Raw genomic sequence first — 11,835 nt, 5'->3', positions numbered from 1 at the left:
TGAAGAGTCGGAAGCGACTGAACGAATAAACAACAACATTTAGGGTTGCAGCTGTACAGCCCGATCCTGTCCATGCTTGCACAAAAGGAAGCCTCCAAGTATTCAGTGCTCTTTAAATGGGGGGTTGGTTGTTGGGTGTTTCTTTTTTAAGCTTTTCAGTTATTATGGTTATATCCTTCTTGTCTGTGTGATCTTTTCTCAGGGATCCCTCACCCAGGTTTCAAAACAGCTCAGCTTCTTTCACTGGGCACAAGAGCCAGATTTGAATGGCTGGAGCTGTAGGTTGCATACAGCTGTCCTGGTCAACAGACCAAATCTACGCTAACCATGGGTAGAATTCTGACTCAAGAAGGTAGGCCAACTCAGATGATATGATGCCATGGTTATCAATCTACTATAAAACAGATTATGCAGTGTGCCACAAGCACAAAACTAGAAATCTGTGCCGAGCCAATAGCACAAGCACATGGTCTAATGCACAGACATCTAGACATCAAGTCACAAAATATAACCAAGGTGATTCATGAAATTACTGGCTGTTAGTTTAACATCTGCTCCAAGTAAATTGGTGGAAAGTGTTATTTAAAGACAAACTGATCAAGCATATCCTGCATTGAGCAGGGGGTTGGACTCGATGGCCTTGTAGGCCCCTTCCAGCTATGATTCTATATGACACTATATTATGGAGGGACATGTCTTGCTAAAGAAGAATCAATATGGCTTTGGCAAGGGTAATTCTGTCAACAAGTATGTGGTCTGGTAGACATTGCTTACTTGGACTTTAAAAATGCTTTTGACAAAGACCAAAAACTGAGCAAATGCAGCAATCAAGAGGTAAGCAGTTCTCTTACGGAGCAGTAATTGGTTCAAGAACAGAAAGCAGAGAGTAGAAATAAACGGTCAATGCTTGTAAATGAGGGATGAAAGAGGGGGCCCCTAAGGATCTGTATTGGAACTAGTCCTTTTTAACTTGTTCATAAATGACCTGGTGTTAGGATGAAGTGAGGTGGCCATGTTTGCTGATGGCACCAAATTATTTAGGGTGGTTAAAGGAAAAAAGGATTGCAAACAGGTCCAAATGGAACTCTCCAAACTGAGAGAATGGACATCAAAATGGCAATTGTGATTCCAGGTAAGCAAGTGTAAAGTAATGCAGATCTGGATAAAAATGCTAGTTTCACAATACACTGATGAAGCCTGAATTGATGACTGATTGGATAGCTTGATGAAATTGTTAACCCTGCTGTGAAAAAAATCAATTTCTCTGTTAGGGATCTTTCGGAAAGAAATAGAAAAAACTGCCAGTATCATAATGCCTTAATACTAATCTATGGTGCAACTACCCTTAGAATACTGTGTAGAGTTCTGGACACACACCTCAAAGAGTTTATTATAGATCTGGAGAAGGTTGAGAAAAGGGCAAGCAAAATGATCAAGGGGCAACTGCTATGAAGTGGGGCAGGGGAGTCAAAGGGGTGGAACTTTTAATAGGAGGTTTATGAAAGAGATGTATAAAATCATGCATGGTGTGGAGAATATGGATAGCGATAGGTCTTTCTTTGTTTTCCATAATACTAGATCCCAGTGGGATCATCCAACAAAACTGAATGATAGATTTAGGATAGAGAAAAGGAAGTATTTCTTCATACAACACATAATTAAACCATGGGATTCACTACCACAAGATGTGATGGTGGCCACCAACTTGTGGCTTTAAAAAGGGGATTAGACCAGTTCATGAAGGAAAAGACTACTAGTCATAATGGCTATATATTACTTCCAGTTTCAGAGCTAGTATACCTCCCAGTGCCAGTTATTGTGCCATAAGGGCTATATATTACCTCATCAGAGGTTGTATGCCTCTGTATGCCAGTTTCTGGGGAACGTGAGTGGGATGATGTTGCGCTAATATCCTACTAGTGGGCTTCCCAGTGGGGCATCTGGTTGGCCAGTGTGGAAACTACATAGGCCTTTAACTTCTTCTAGCATGGCTCTTATATTCTTAATGGAGTATATTGTCAAGGAAAAAGGGCTTGGAAATGTTCCCCATTTTCCAGTAGAACCCATATTTGGTGTCCCCCCCCCCCCAATTAACCTAGCACAAGGCAATGGTTAAATGTGCAGACCTTTCAAATAACTCAGTAGACCAGGCCTGCCCATGCCCACCCTGATAACGTAAGAACCAACAATGTAATGAGCATGGAGTCCACTCCTAGTGGTGGCTTCAAAACAGTCAGATTTTTTTGGCCCTGATTTTTGAGCTTTGTAGATCCCTTGTGCTGGCTCATTTTAAAACAGAGTTGTCCAAAAACAGTTTCAGTGTTCTGGTGAAATTTATTTGTATCTGCTATTTTTGTTTTGTGTTCCGAGCAATCAAAGGAGACAAAAGCTTTTTAAGGAGTCTTGGATCTGCACATTTAGTAGTATCTTGCTTGGCCTAGACCTTTACAACCCAGCTGAGCACCATCCGGTCCATTAGGTCAAGAAGAAGAGCGCATACAGTTGTCTGTAGGTAGAGACATGCAGCATCAGCACAGTGGCAAAACGCACCATTTGGAAGGACTCATCAAATTCTTTTGAAAACGGCAAGTATTCAAAGATTGAAAACCAAAGTACAATACAAAAAGGAAGATATAAAATTGCAAAGGAAAACCAACCATTAACAAACCAGTTGCCAGTCTAATTTGCTCAATCATTGAAAAAAATGGCAACTTACAGAAAGAAAAATATAGGCGTTTGTGTCGTAATGCAAAGAGGAGTCTTACATTGCAAGAGAGTGATTATTTTCAGAAGAACCTCAAAGGTAGACTTCACAATATCAGTCAAAGGCCAAACACGGGGGCTTTATTTACAGAGGGCAACATTAAATAGCACTTTGAAGCAACGATTGTCAGACACAAGACATTTAAGTTTTAGCAGCCCAACTGATACACAGAGCATTATTATTATTACATTTGCTTCCGGCTGATCTGGGCAAGTAAGAGACTTGCAGTGTTTTACCTCTTGTCTCGGCCAGAGTGTGCTGCTCACTAACTTCTGCAACTCTCAGTTCCACTCCTTTTGCTACTGAGAGATCTAGAGCTTGGCTTCATGGGCCCTTCACACAGGTTTATCCCCAGGGCAACCTTGCTAAGGACCAGTGTCAACTATGATCTGAGTTCCCTCTAACATCAGCGCCTTGTGGTTTGCTGAGACCTGCTTGGTAAAATCCCAGGGAGTGAACTGGGGAGCCCCAGGGTGAGAAATGTCTGCTTCAAGGTGTGATGCAGCTTTACCAATCAAAGTGAGATCTGAGATCAGTTGGAATTTCAAACCTGTATGTATCTCCATTGGCCATCTACCATCATTTTAGCAAATTCATGGCTGCTTTTGTCCCATTTCCTTGCTGTTCCAGGAACCTTGCACTATATGCACACTCTAAGATTACATGTAACTGTTGAGATGGTTGTCTTTACCCAAGGTTGTGTGTATTCTGCAATTGCACTTTGCAAATATGAAATGTGACATTGAATGCAGACATGTAGCACCTCGGAATTCCTGACTGGGGTGGGTTTGCTGAGCGTATGGTACACCGTCCCTAAACTACCTGCACTGGCTCCTTGGTGGGCAAAGTGCTGGTTTTCTGACCTAATTGTGGCTTGTGGCCTGGTTATTTCCAAGACTGCCTCCCTCCAGCAATTGTCCCCTTGCAATCTCCCAGATTAACAGTCAAGATGTTTTTAACTATACCACCTCTGCATCAAGTTCAGACAGCATTTAAGTGGTTATTGTTGGTGGTTGGTTGAAATATGGGAGGCAATGAGGGTCAGGGAAGTGCTTAAGAAAGTACCATGCAAGATTTATCTAGCCCAGCATTTGGTTCCTGCAATAGACAAGTTGCCCGTGGGAAGCCCACTGCAGGAGAGGAGTTCCTGCTCGTGTTCCCCAGCAATTGATATTCAAAGGCATTGTGTCTCTGATACTGGGGGTAGTATATATATATATAGCCATCATGACTAGCAGCCATTTATAGCCTCCATGAATTTGTCTAATGCTCTTTTAAAGCTGTCCATGTTGGTGGCCATCACTACATCTTGCGGTAGTGAATTACACGGTTTAACTATGCATTTTGTGAAGAAGTCCTTTCATCTGTCCTGAGTCTCCCACCAATCAGCTTCATGGGTGAACCCATTGGGCTCTAGTGTGTGTGTGTGTGTGTGTGTGTGTGTGAGAGAGAGAGAGAGAGAGAGAGAGAGAGAGAGAGAGAGAGAGAGAGAGAGAGAGAGAAAACAAACTCCTTATCTACATCCTCCACACCTGGCATCATTTTACACACCTCCGTCATCCTGAAGCTAAAAAGCCCCCAAAGTTGTAACCTTTCCTCATAAGGGAGTTGCACCAGCCCTGACCTTAAGCTCTAGTTAGCTACAAGGAAGCATTCCTACTTTTGATGGGTATTCCTACTTTTCTGAGCTTCAGTGGAGAGGCAAGAGCCAAAATACCTCTTTTTACAAAGTAACCAGGCATGGCCTTGCCATATTGGACTGCCTGATAACCCCTTATTATGAAATGTCTTGTCCCCAACATCCTCCACTCTCAGCTCCCAGGAAAAGGTCAGCTCCATCACATTTCTGCCACTGTTTCACCCTAGGAAAATCACGATTGCTCTTGAGGGAATGAGTACCCATTGATCAGCTGCATAAGTATGGCAATAATTATAGGTTATTTCAAAATAATTACACACTTGCTTACTATGTCTTGCTGCTTACATGGAATAAATGCTTCTGTGAACAGATGCACACTTATAAATGAATAATTACTAAGTTAATATTGTGTAATTACAGAGTGAGGCTTGGGGGTCTTTGTTCCCCACTAACTTAAGTGATTCTCTTCCAAACATAAAATAAAAAGAGAACAAGGAAGACTCAGAGGATTTTTGATTATTTGAGAGCTTGTTCATCCCAGATAACTGGGGCACAGCCCATCTGGAAAGGGTCCAGGGCAGACACCCATCAAAATGAAGGGAATGCGGCTGCACGATTGTGGCTTGTGCCCACAGCTGGGATTCTCACATCTATACGTGTTGTAGGCAAGCGGTCTTTCGGGTTGTGCTTTCTGGCCAGATTCTCTGCCTCGGGGATGATGTATTGAAATTGCGCTATTTAGAGGGCAAGTGGCGGAAACACGGGGAAGCAGCGAGACTCCAGGTCCAGGGGAGCTATGATGCAGCTGGGTCTCAAACCGTTGTGTCACCTGTTCCTGGTTCTCATGCTGCACCCGCTGCTAGACTTTAGCCTGAACCTCCAACTTTGGTTTTGTACACTTCCCGTGCTGTGTCTTCTCCTTGGTTCACAAGCCTGCTACCAAATGGTATAAGTTGGAGGGGGGAATCCCTTGTAGGTGCTGGCTCCCCCCTCCCCCTTTAGTCCATTTCATACCACCTTTTCCTGTCCTTTCTTTAAAGAGCCAAATAGAAAGTAATATAGGACAATAAAGGAGGGAGGAATCTGAATATGCACAGAGTACCATTCCCCCTCGGCTTAGCAACTGCAGTCTGTTGCCGTACACATTGTAAATGTTGTTTTCCTTCCTCCACCCTATCTATATGGTTAGTGTGAGCAATTCATACATTTTAGATTGGAAGCTGGTGGGCAGCGGCTCTCGTTTCATTGACGAGCCACTCTGGGAGCCTTGTTGGCTGAGGGGGTGACATAAAAAGACTTCAAATACATACATACATACATACATCTGACCCTGTGGACTCTGGTGCATTGAAAGCTGATGCCACAGGACTCCATGTTTTTTGTTTTGCTGCAATGGGCTTTCTTTCAGGACATGATTCTCATGCATGCAGGACTACGCCTAAATTATGCATTTCCACATCTCTGCCAACAATATTCAAAGAACAGTTGCCAAGCCCTCCCCGAAAGCTTTGGACCTTTTGAAATGTAGAACTTTATGGGTGCCCTTTCACTACTGCTGCTCTGAACCTGTTCAACCCGCAGTGTCTGCTCCTCCTGGACAGCATTTGAACCTTCAGCCTTGTCCCTTGGCCTCAGTCTCCACTGACCTCCAGCTTCGGATTGTGCACCTGCTCCTGCCACAGCCAGCTACAGCTCTGCTAGTGCAGTTGCTAGACCATTGATTGCAGCCAGTGCTGCAGCAAAGGACCTACACCTTCCTTGAAATGTGCGCAGCACAGCATCAAACACTTTTGTAGACAGACACCCCACCCCTTCCACGGCCTCTTACCAGCATTCACTTTACCTTCATTTAATAATGATAGTAAAAAAGACAAAACAGTCAGGGGGGGTATTGAATAGTCAGGTTAACAGCTGTATGAAAAGGCTATTGGCTTCCAACCAGTATGGAAGCATTTAAGCTGCATGCAGGACTGGTTGAAGACATTTTGGAGCCAGAGGCAGAGAATCCAAAGGACGTCCGTCATCCCACTAATTGTCAGGGATAAAATCCAGTGGAACATTCTCTTGCTCAAGCTCCCATGGAAGGAACACAAGATATGCCAGGGTTCGCCTTGACTCTTGGAACACAGGAAGCAGCCTTAGACAGATGATCGGGCCAGCTAGCTCCGTATTATCTACACTCACAAGCAGCAATGGCTCTCCAAGGTTCAGGTGGGGTCTTTTACAGACCCACTTGGAGATGCTGGGGATTGAAATTGGGGCTTTTTGCATGCAAAGCATGTGCTCTGTTACGCCCCCAAGGGTAAGATCTGTCTGTCATCTGCTGTCTGAAGATGCCATTTCACTAAAAGCAGAGACAAGTTTCTTAGTGAGGCTTAAAAGTCTGTTCCTGGGTATACATTGCAAAAAAGAAAGGAAATAACAATGTATTTAAGAGCATTTTGGGGGCCTTCAAAAATACCTAGTAATAACTATAGCAAGCTTATCAACTCGTCAGCCAGGCAAACTCTCCTGCCCCTTTCTATGAAGCAAGAGGTCTGTGTCTGGCACGCACAGCTAAGGCCATTTCATTGATCAATGGTGTCACCCAGCATGTAGGACCAGTGAGTTAGCCGGAAATATAATGGCTCCTGAGGAATGTGCTCCGAAACATGAAGTGTATGTGGAAGTGAGTGATGCAACAGCCCTCCCCCTCTCCCCAAATGGATCTCCTGCATGTGAAGTAAACCACATGTATATAATAAACAGTGTTTAATACAATTAGCTAGTCTGTAGAAGCACCACAAACCAGAGATGCTGGACATCTCCAGTCACTTATTATTTATAAAAGTTGCTGTTTGCGTGTTCTACACTGGATTCCCTCTCCTCCTCTATCTCCCAATGAGAAAAAGAGGGAATTTGGTCCTTGTTACAAGAGAAACGAGTCTCTGTGCAAAGCACCAATATCATTTTGAGGTACAAGGAGAATGAAACCACTCCTACAATGAGTTAAGAGCGGGCTCGGTTATTTTACCACCAACTGTACTGATAGCCCCCCTGCCTGCCTGCCGATGTGTGGATGGGAGAAAAGAAGGCCTCTTTTCTGGTTCAGATGTTTCCCTTTAGAGCAGTGGTTCCCAAAGTGGGCGGTACCACCCCCTTGGGGGCGGTGGGATTGCATAGGAGGGGCGCTAAGAGGCAAAGGGGGGCAGGGGGGCGCTCAAGGTGGTCTTTTCCGAGAAGCGCTTCTCCAGAAGGTCTTAAAACCCAGGGACATTTTTATGGGAGAAGGTAGTTTGGTCCCGAGCCATATAGGAGAAGAATCCACACATGTATTAATACCGTTTAAGAAGAGTCCTTTTAACGGTGAATTGAAATGATTCAAAAGCACCAAAACGCTAATGAAGAGACATACCCTGCTCGGTGTGCCCCGCCACGCTGGCTGCAAAACAGAGGCGTTCGCTCTCTTTTCCCTCCCTCCCTCAGCAAGCCTGCGGCGGGTGCTTTGGATTTTGAATAAATATTCAATTAACCGTTACTGGTTTGAATTTTATCATTATTATCTTCCTTAGTGGGTCGTTGAAAACCACTATTCTGAATATTGATTTTTATAGGGTAGGGTAGTGGGTAGTGGGCATGAGTTTGTGGAACCAAGGGGGCGGTTACCTGAAAAAGTTTGGGAACCACTGATTTAGAGGGTGTTAATTGCTGTGTATAGACCCCTTGAGACCTGAGCTACTCCGGTGTAAGCAGTTCTTGCCCATTTCAATGTGTCTTGAACAAAACTTTGATGTAGACATTCAACCTATAGCTGCAATCTTTTGTATGTTTACTTTGAAAGTAGGTCCCATTTCATAAGAACGTTAAGACATGCCATGCTGGATGAGGCCAATGTGGACCTGTCCAGCCAACATTCTGCTTCCAGCAGTGGTCAGCCAGATGCATCATAAGAAATTGACCAGCAGGACATGAAAGTGGTGTCCTCAGTATGTGGTACTTGGAGAAATCTCTGGACAGGGAGGTTCCCTTTAGCTACCATAGCGATTAGAACTACAGTCCTTGAAAAAGGCCATCTAACGTAGAGGGCACCATCACACTTCGTGTGGGATAAGTCAATTATCTACTGTGCAAAAAAGAACTTCCTTTTGTCAGTGCTGAACTTCCAGCCATCAACTTCATTGGATCAGACTAATTTCTAGGCCTAAAAAAAAATCCTCTCTATGGGACTTGCTTCCAGTAAACTCGCACAGGAGCAGACCGTACACCATCAGTACACTCTGGAGAAATATTAACATAATGCAGGGCTAGGCAACCTTTGGGGCACATTTGGAAATTTGAGGAACTGTCCTTGGCACAATCAGAAAATGGCTGCCATGGGTAGGCCTAGCTGCTCACCAAGGACACGTCATCTCCCCAGAGGCCTCCATGTTATATCAAGATGACAGCAAGTACAGCTCCCAGTTCACTTTGAAATAATCCCACCTGCCAGTAAGAAAAATTAAATTAAGATTGGGAGGCGGAGGGTGTCTTGGTGAGCACCAAGGAAAGTGTATATGGGGCCACATTGGCTGCCTACCACGAGTGCTCAAAACGAGTGAGAGTGCCTTTGCTGTGTGGGTCTCTTCACTGCCTAATTTAAAATTAGAATGAGCTCAGCAATGGACAGTTGTGTTTCATTACTCCAGTTGTGTTCTGGAGTAAGGCGAAGATCCGAACAGGGAAAGCAGCCTAGCATAAGCTCTGGCCTACGACACAAAGCATAGCGAAAGGTCATCAGAATAAAACAGGGCTGGCTTCGGGATTTGCAGGCAGTGTGTTTGTCAAGTGAGTAAAAGGCCATAACTGGGCTTCCTTAGCTAGTAAAAGACAGAGAAGGCGAGCCATAGAAACTGAGAGCGGATCACTCTGCCAGGCAAATTGTCCAAGTCACAGTGCAATCTATACATGCCTACTCAGAAGTAAGTACCATTGCATTCAGTGGGGCTTACTCACAGGTAAGTGGATGTAGGATTGCAGGTTAAATCATGCTACGTGTCACCTTTTTGAAAACCCTTCTAACTCTTGGAAGGGTAACAAAAGGCCTCTCCCTGCCTGTGGAAGTACGAAGGGGTGCTTTTCAATGGATGCAAAGAGCGGGTACTTGACCGGGGCCACAACCTGGAGGGGGGCAAGAGTTAAATCCCCCCCATGTTCTTTTCTGGGCTTTCTGCTGTTTACTCAAAAGAAAAACCATTGCATGGCCATAGTACTAGTTAAGCACCAAGCTAAATATTGCACACAGGTTTGATCAGGCTCAGCAAATCGGTCTCCCCTGCTCCCCCATCTGATGGCTCCAAACCACCCCACGTTGCTTTCTTCCTGCAGGGTTCCTCCTGGTCTCCTGGGGCATGTGTGTGTCGGGGAGGGGGTGGTCAGTTCTGGTGTTGGGGGGAAATGCGAAGCCCCTCCCCTCTTCCCTCACCAACATCCCCTCAGTCCTGACCATCCCTCCAGAAGCAGCTTCTGCCAGATCCTCTAGGGCCCTGATGTGTGCCGGTGTCTATGTGTGCGATGCCTGGACCAGCCTTCCCCAAACCGGCAACCTCCAGATGAATCGGACTACAACTGTCAACTTTTCAGCGGCAGGTAAAGGCCGCCCTCTTCTCCCTGGCATGTAATGGTATATGATGAGGCATCTATGTCGGCTGTTTTAGAACAGATCTATTAAGAAAATCATCGTTTATTTAAATTCTTTTTAACTGTTTACATTGTTTTAGTTTTTCTGTGTTAAAATCTTAGACTATTTTTATTATGTTGCATTTTGTATTTTTATGAATTGTTGTAACCCCCCCAGAGAGGTTCGGCTATAGGGCGGTATAGAAACGCAATAAATGATAGTGACGATCTAACGGCCAGCATCCCCCAGCCAGCAATGTACAGTCCAACCCATCTGGAGGGCGCTAGGTTGGGGAAGGTTGATCTAGACTGTCTACGGTAAACAGCGAGCACCCAATGTCTTTGTCTGGGGTTTGGGGGTCAGTTCCCCAGATGGCCTCCATGGGTGTCCCCCAGCCAGCCTGTGCTGCCCTGGAGCCAACCAATCAGACAGCCAAGGAAAGTACCAGCAGGTCTAACATCAGCTGAAAACCCACACCTGTCTCTGTTCCAGCCATGCATCTATTACAGGTGATGCTAAAATCACTTCTAGTCTTTATCACATCACTTCTCAACGTTAACGCAACAGAGAAAGCAGAGGGCCCACTTCTACGTGGAATATGCAGTCCGATCAAAGAGCTCTTTTAAGCAATATACAGTTGCAGCAAATGTTATAATCACTTGTGAAAATACCTTAAGTGTGACAATATTCCTTAATAGTGCAGTAAGTGAAAAATTATTTTTGTAAGTTTTCCATCGTAGCATAAGTATTATTCATTACTATTACACAAGTTATATTATTGGCAGTGTGTGGGTTTTTAATATTCCAGACTAACAAAATAGCACTTACGTGACTGAAATGGAGTTATATTTTAAACGTAATGCAGGTGGAACTTTAGAGAATCTTATTTCTTTCCCACTCTGACACCTGCCTTTCGGGTGTGTGTGTGTGTGTGTGTGTGTGTGTGTGTGTGTGTGTGTATGTATGTATGGGGGGCAATGCATTTTCCTTTTGATGGCAGCCTAGAAGGGATTCACGCAGTTTCACAGCAGCGTGCCAGAGAGGCATTTCAGATTCAAAGGGGAGTGGGTGGCAGGAGCCCTGCAGCTGGGGCTCTGGGTTGTCAAATGGTGAACATACAAACCTACGCCGCTGTCTGATACTGGGCAGGTCTAGCCCCAAAGTCCCTCCTCTGACTGGCAGTAGCTCTCTGAGGCTTCCAGAAAAGTCCTTTCTCAGCCCTGGAACCAGGGGACCTTTTCCCCAGGGAGATGCCAGGGAATGAGCCTGGAGCCATTGAATGCAAAGCACGGGCTCTACCACTGAGGAGGGATGTGGGGTGGGGGGTGGGGGTGGCTGTGGCGGTGGGTGGTGTACAATAAAAAAAATTAAGTTTTTTTTTATTTCAGAATCAACACGTGGTTCTCAAAGCAAGAAAAATAACTCCATCTGTTGGTCTGGATCATGACCAGGACTGAGATGCTGGGCTGGTCCAAAAACCCAAGTGGTATCCCCCAGTGCTAATAAATACATGGCAGAATCCTTCAGGAAGTTCCCTTGTGCAAGCCCCATTGAAAAGAATGGGAGATAAACAAGAGCATGGTGATGCTCCTGCTTCTCTCATGTTCATTTCAATGGGAATTTCTAAGGAGAACTCTCCAGTGGATTGCACTCCAGGGGTGAGAGCTGTTCTCTTCCCTCCTGCCACCTTTAATTGCACCCATAATCTGCCACGTCTCTGTCCACGCCAGACCCGCTGATGTAGGAGGGGCCAGTCCTGTGCCGCTTTACGCTGCAACACCCAATTCCCCGAAGACA

The sequence above is a fragment of the Elgaria multicarinata genome, chromosome 12 (genome assembly GCF_023053635.1).
Source record: "Elgaria multicarinata webbii isolate HBS135686 ecotype San Diego chromosome 12, rElgMul1.1.pri, whole genome shotgun sequence".
Classification (NCBI taxonomy): domain Eukaryota; kingdom Metazoa; phylum Chordata; class Lepidosauria; order Squamata; family Anguidae; genus Elgaria; species Elgaria multicarinata.
Note: the sequence above shows the minus strand (reverse complement) of the source record.